This window comes from Ostrea edulis, chromosome 8 (genome assembly GCF_947568905.1).
Source record: "Ostrea edulis chromosome 8, xbOstEdul1.1, whole genome shotgun sequence".
Classification (NCBI taxonomy): Eukaryota; Metazoa; Mollusca; class Bivalvia; order Ostreida; family Ostreidae; genus Ostrea; species Ostrea edulis.
Window position 1 is genome coordinate 59342913 of NC_079171.1, and position 7766 is coordinate 59350678.

At 34.8% G+C, this 7766-nt stretch overlaps 1 long non-coding RNA gene across 1 annotated transcript; it reads right to left on the reverse strand.

The window, feature by feature from the left end:
• Positions 1–1674: 1674 nt before the first annotated feature.
• LOC130049333 (uncharacterized) lies at positions 1675–2837 on the reverse strand. Its single transcript, XR_008797836.1, has 2 exons — positions 2624–2837; positions 1675–2449 (listed from the first exon to the last, which is right to left on the reverse strand). It is a non-coding gene; the product is annotated as an uncharacterized LOC130049333 (long non-coding RNA).
• Between the last annotated feature and the right edge of the window lie 4929 nt (positions 2838–7766).

The following is a 7766-nucleotide window of genomic DNA, read 5'->3' on the forward strand; positions in this document are numbered from 1 at the left end:
TGTTTAAAAACTTGGACACACAGACGGACAGGAACTATTATGCAAACTGAAAACCATACGTGATATCGACGTTGTGAATAAATACAATCCAAAACATGTCGCGATATCAATAACGACCTAACACTTTACACTGAAACGTACATTGTTCAAAGAATAAATGGGTAAACAGCATTAATGCATTTTAACAAACACGAAGATCCAAAGAGAACTTGGATTTCTTTTATGTACCACTGATGGATAATATTACAGAAGTAACCAACTATAAATGTTCATATGTCAAATAATTGATGTATCGCGTGTATTGTTTATTCTGTCCTAACATGTACGGCCCGCTACAGAGCAATGGCCGGGGACAAGCATATACCTCGATATTCAGGTAATATTATGTTCATTGCTTTGCCCATTCTATGCACATCTGAGTCTGTATTATATTAGCTCGTATTCCCCCACACTTTCCATGGATAGAGAAGGCGTTTACGTGCTTCATTATTTCTAAACAGATGTAGCGTCACAAGCATCATATCAGGTCTGTATCATATGTATGATAGCGTATCATGCTCATATCTTATTATATCCTTTGTATCATGTTTGTATCATATCCTATACTTTCTCAGATCTCTGTATCAAATCGCGCTATACCTGTATCATACATGTCTGTATGTTTTCATATTTGTATCCTATCGTATCATAGTATGAACTTCCCACATTTATGTAGCAATATTCCATTATCACCTGCATATGGTGTTTATATATATCAACTGATTCGATATGCAAGGGCTTGTTCTGGGTATAGTCAGTTTTTAAATCGAGGTAAGCTACTGACAAACAAGTTGATGGTACAGGGATTTCAACAGTCTCGATTGAAGTCAGCATTTCGCAAATTATATGGTCATTATAACGATGTAGTTCGTCAATACAACCTCGCATTGGGTCAAATGCTGTCTGACGTGTGTCATACCAATTGTTAAGCCGTTCTTGGCACACTGATTTGACTGAGGATACCTTCGTTTACCTGATCAGGATATGGGGTTCACGGCAGGTGTGACTGGTCAACAGGGGTGCTTACTCCTCCTAGGTACCTGATCCCACCTCTGGTATATCCAGGGGTCCGTGTTTGCCCAACTATCTATTTTGTATTACTTGTAGGAGTTATGAGATTGATCACTGTTCGTTATCTTCACTTTGTACTATAGAATACCAACCAACAAAAAGTGGATACAATTAAGGGGTTAAACAGTCTAGTTTAAATTAAGCATTTCAGAAAGCATACAGTCGTCATCATGATTTAGATTACCAATTCAACATATCGTTTGGTCAAAGGCTCTCTGACTTGTTTCACATCGATTATCAGGTCGTGCTTGGAGCAATGATCATGATTATGTAATTACACGGTATACCTGGTCAATATATATGTCTTATAATGCTTACGGCGGGTGTAACCGGTCAACAAGATATGCTTACTCTTTCTAAGCACGTGGTCCTATCCCTGACATATCCAAGTGAACGTGTTTGTCCAACAATCTATTTTGTCTTGCTTATAATAGTTATGGTATTACTGTGTGTTATATTCACCTTTCGTGGATGTCATAGTAGCATCATTCTAATTAGTTTACTGTGAAATCGAGGTATACGTTGGGGATTCAAAATAGCAGGTATTGACAACTGTTGCATGTACATTGTAGAACTATTTATTCACGTTGGTGGGATTAATACTGAATAATGAAGCCACATGGGAAATCAATAACATACAAAAACAGAAAGAGTGAAGTAACATATCACCAGTGAGAGCAAATACATATTCACAAAGTATAAATTATTTAGTTGTCCATGAATAACAGTATATTATTAACACTTTGATTATAGCCTTGTAGTATTCATTTTCAATAGATTAAAAGAAATATATGTATTACCTACATATTGAAACATATGGTATGTTCAGGTACAGGGGGAATATGTCTCGTGGTGAGACACGCCTTGATATATACAATCATATTCGTTTATATTCACATACCTCTTCGGTATAACCACTTGTTTAGAAATGAGAGGCTTTTGTTCTGATTATTTGAATGTCAGATTAAAAATATGCTTGGATTGAAAACATTTCATTTCAATTAATCAGAATTTGTATAATTTCAATTGTTGTATCCTGGTTGTCATCTTAATGTTTCATTTACATAGTTTGATACACTGTCTCGGGGAGTTTGACAATCGATGGCAGTAATCTCCATGTACTCGTCAACATGGCGGACCCCTAGTTTGTCATAATCCCGTGATTCTGTCATTTCATTATGGTCTGAAGGTGGTTCTGGTTCACTAATATACCGTTGTGAGACTTGCTTTCTCAGTTTTTGAATTACATACACTAGAACAACGATCACAGACACAGCTACAACAAGGAGTGTTACAGTGACACCAATAGCCACGTATACCCCACTGGAGGGGCCTTTGTCTACAAGAGAAACGTATGTTTTAAGTTATTATAGTTCGTATTTGTTATTATAATAATGATGGTGATGATGATCACCATCGTCGTCGTCGTGATAACCACCATCACCATCATCGTCATAATCATCAAATAAGAGGACAAATATGAAAAACGTATGACACAGAAGAAATACCTTACCATTGTTAGATAAGCTGAGGCTTCTTTTGTCAGGTAGCGCTAAAAAGTAAACTTAATTATTTAGCAAAACATTCACTATTCTTTAGATTTATTGAGGAATGCTATTTTGATATAAACATATTTATGGAAAGTTAATAGTAAGACAGTGTCCATTTCCGGGGATTGGGTTATTTATTTGGTAATGAACAACATCAATTCATTTGTTTTTATTTAAGAAAAATAATTAAAATAATATAAAAAAACAACAAGAAATCAACAAAACAAATCCAAAACAGGGGCGAAAACACGCACATCAGAACAATTCAAGTAAACGAAAAGATATAGTTGATTTCCCCAAAAACTCAAAGGAAATCCTTGCCATCTGAATAAGAAAAATAAATGTGACGTTTTTTTTTTTAAATTAGACTCAGCATCCACCAGAGAAAGATGTTATCTACTCTGTATTGCTTATAGAAGTTATTAGATGTATCACTGTCTTCACCTTTCATATATTACATTTTTTCTCAAATGTGCGTTCATGGAGATACATAAGAAGAACACAGGCCTTATTGATCACCTGGGTACTAGTTAAAAGAATCACTAGTCTCAATGGCTAAAAGTATAGAAAAATATTTTTTTGAATATATTACCTGGATTCTAATATCAAGCAACAACATGAAACCAAATGTGTTCTTAAACTTCAAACGCGCATCCATTGATGATATGCTTTATATAATATATGTATTATTATTAAACAATGTCAATAATTTGGACCCATCCTAAAGTCAAAACACAGGGTCTGCGAACTTCACCATGTTTGTACACTTTCCTAAATATCCATTTACTTTTTTATACTGTATCGGTAAACTTAAAGAATTAATTTATATGAAAAGACAATTATCACTATACTAATCTTGACTCTACACTCAAACCAAACCCTTACCCCCAGGATCATGCTGATGGAATTTACGATTTTCGTAAAGAACAACCTACCCCTTTTAAATATTCAGTTAGGTTCAATTTCGTATTAATAACATAAAAACAGATGCAATGTACATGTTTTCAACATATTGATAACATATACCAAGTTTGGTCAAACACTGGGGTCAGGGGATAATGAAATCTACTATTATAATAGAGATATTCCTGGTCTTATCACTGTAGACGTTTTGTCCTTAAAATTTTGCAGGTGTAGACAAGAACTTGCAGTTTTTATGCAGGTTTTGCAACGCCCTAAGGCCCCAGGAGTACAGGGGTACAGGAGTCCCGAAATTTACAATTTGAATCTCCCAAATCCCAAAACTATTAATATGAACTTTAAAAATAGTTGGAATAGTAGTTATCAAGACGTTAAAACAGTTATGTATTTTACATATTTTAAAACTAACCATTCTATCCCTGCCATGACACCACAACCCTTACCGCTAAGGTACTCACATTTTGATCAAGGACTATCTTTTCTTTCTAAATATCAATTAGTTTCATTCTAGCTTTAAATGCGCCAAAGAAGATGCTATTTCAATGTTTACACATACACACTATACATGTGCACCAGTTGGTTCCGCCATATGGTTCACAACCTCTACCTTGGGGATGGTGAAATTTCTGTAGAGGTCATCCTTCTCTACATCACCAGACATTTAGTTTAACTTACACATGCGTAGTTCTAGATCAGAACATTAACAAAAGTATTTTTGGACACTTTTCGCTCTGCCCCAAGGCTACAGGGGGTGCAAGTCCTTGAAATTACAATTTATGTAACCCTTTGTCCAAAAATCGCAGATCAATTACTATCTGCCACCTGAGTTTTACGCAGGTGGCCTAAATCGCATTCATCAATTAATGGTCATGCTATACGACATATTGTTTTGCATTGGATTTTATAGCTTTAAATCACCTTTACTGATTATCACGGCGCATTATAAACAAAACATGGTGTACAACGATCTGTGTTACACGTTTGTTACATGAAACACAGTGTATATTCTGTATGGTTACAGAAAACAATATTGAACTGTAATTTGTTTTGAGAGAGACTATCTCTGAAAATTTTAAATATTTTGATTTTCATGTTTTTATATTATCAACTCATTTATATTCTGGGTTTTTTTTTTTATCAATTTTAACAGATGTGATATTCGTAGTTTTATCTTAAATGAAACCTACAAAAGATGAGAAGATATTCCCGTGGCTGTTATGTTATTTACAGACTGTTTTAAAATGTATTACAATCGTATACATGTACCATCATTTGTTATGCAGGGCATTGCTGTTTTTAATTTGATTGCATGCTTTAGAGATGATTTTTAATTTCTCAGGGAGCTATATAAGTCTAAGTATTATTATCAAATCTCAGCACGTGACTTTCTCATATATCATATACCAGATATCTCATTCTGGTATGTGCATTGTTTTCTTAGAAATCCAATTCCAAACTATGACAATCTCAAAATAAAATAAAACTCCAGTATTTCTGACATAAGATAGGTCAATATGTCCATGTATTCAAGTTCATGAGGAAATATCCCTCATTCTTTTTTTTAACGGATATGACAGGTAAACAATGTAAACGTAACTACGAAACACTTTGATTAAAAAAGAAAAACAAAAGACGATACTCTTAAATGTTATCGTATATGTTATGTTGAATAGTATTCATATTTTATTATCATACCGTCACATATAGATCCGGTCCAGTGATCTTGACATCCGTTAGGACAAATTCCAGTCACGTTGTTACAAAACGTCCCTGGTTTGCAATGGCCACATGGCTCAGAACAATTCGGTCCATAGAATCCGCGTTCACACACTGCATTATAGAAGTCATTAAGCATTAAATTATAACAATGAAAATCCAAAATATTACTTTGTTAAACACCACTCTGATTCCGCGCACAGGTACTCTGATGTTGAAATTAAAAAAAATATGCTAGAGTTCCTCTTTGACAATGTATTCGTGGTCTTTAGTGATTAGGTATTTCAACAGTCTGTTAGAATACTCATGCTCCTTTGTTAACTGAACTGTTTCTATGTTCATATGGAGCAGGATTTACAAAAACCTTCTACATGAGAGGAAGTTTTTTTTGTGAACTTTAAATCAACGGTTTGTCTATTAACAATATTAACTTTTATTCATGTGTCGATTCGATATACCCTCGTGAGCTCGAAATAAAAAAACACCACTGAGTCGTACACTTCTGCTTCATAGTTAACTATTTTATTGAACGTCAACTTTTTGAGTGAAGATAACGAACAGTGATCAGTCTCACAACTCCTAAAAACAACACAAAATACATAGTTGGGCAAATACCGATCCCTGAACACACCAGCGGTGGATACAGGTGCTTAGGAGGAGTAAACACCCCCTGTCGACCGGCCACATCCGCCGTGAGCCCTATATCCTGATCAGGTAAACGGGGTTATCCGTAGTCAAAATCAGTGTGCCAAGAACGGCCTAACAATCGGTATGAAACGTGTTAGACAGCATTTGACCAATTGATAAGTTGTACTGACGGAGTAGATCCTTATAACGACCATATAATTTGCGAAATGATGACTTCAAACGAGACTGTTGAACCCCTGTACCTTCAAGATGTTTGTCAGTACCTTGCCCCGATTTAAAAACTGACTATACGCAGAGCAAAGTCTTGCGTATCGAGTAAATTGGGGGATATAAACACCACATGCGGGTTATAATGGAATACTGCTTCACAAATATGGGAAGTTGAAGACGAAGAAGATGAAATTATCCCGTTTGTCATACAGTTGAGTTGTCGGTTTGCTGTTAATATCTACTTTCAATAAAATATCTAAGTATGAAGCAGAAGTGGACGACTCTGTGGTGTCTTTTATTTCGAGCTCACAGGGATATATCGAATCGATATATGATTGAAAATTATGATTGTTAATAGACAAAACGTCATCGATATATATAAATATTGAATTGAAGGCCACAGTAAGATATTTCTTCTTCTCGCGTATAAGATTCTGAATGAATTCGGCTTCATATGAATATAGAAACAGGTCAGCTAACAAAGGATCACTCTTTCTGTCCATGGTGATTCCAACAGACTGTTGGAAGAACTGATCACGAAAGACCACGAGGATATTGTCAATCATGAACTATAGGATATTATTCATTTTAACTTTAGAGTACTTGTGCGTGAAATCAGAGTAGTGTTTAACAAAGTAAGTTTCTGGATGATCGATTACTAGATATAAATATTTACTTTTTTCATTTTTGTTGAAGAAGCAACCGTCTATAACGTCAAGTATTCTGATTTTTAGTTTATCGTGAGGTATGCTTGTGAATAGTGTTGAAAAGTCACAGGTTTTAATGTTATTGATTTGGGAAAACTTTTGCGATTTCAATTTATCAAAAATTCTTTAGAATGTTTTATAATCCACATTTGATTAACACCACCTCTGGTATATGTAGTCAGACAGTAAGTTTGAAGTACCATATAAGTTTTACATGCTATATTAGGTGATTTACTCTCTTACCGTCACATTTGGATCCGCTCCAGTGATTCCGACATCCGCTTTGACACACCCCTGTCATGTCATCACAACTTGTCCCTGTCTTACAGTATCCGCATATCTTGGAACAATGCAATCCATAGAAGCCTCTTACACATACTAGATTACAGCAAGAACAACACTTTAAAACATTGTTTAAATGTCGAATATTTTACATCTAGAGCTGTAATCATAAATGGATACTCTGCCCTCATTTGATATTATAAACTGTGTAAGAATACTAACGTTTGGCATCGGGTTTACCGTTCATCATTGGTTATTACCTCAATGACGTTAAGCTCTAAGGCCTGATTACGATGATAGTGGAATTGATACTGTTTTAATATTATCGAAGGGAAATGTTTTGAGTTAATAGGTTGTATCGTGATTCTATACATTGAAATAAAAGAAAGACGTCTACTTCACTAGTAGGTACGTGCTAAACGTCTTCGATTATTTCTTTGAATTACATTTCTGCACGTATTTTAAGGGCACGGGTTGTGTATTAAAATCTTACTGGCGTCCGAAGTGATAGCATAGTCACTTCTTAAGCATGTAAATGTTTTCCGTGATATATGAACTTTATCTTGAATTTCACAAGGTATGTCTTCAATGGTATTAGTATTAATTTTATAGCTTTGTGATT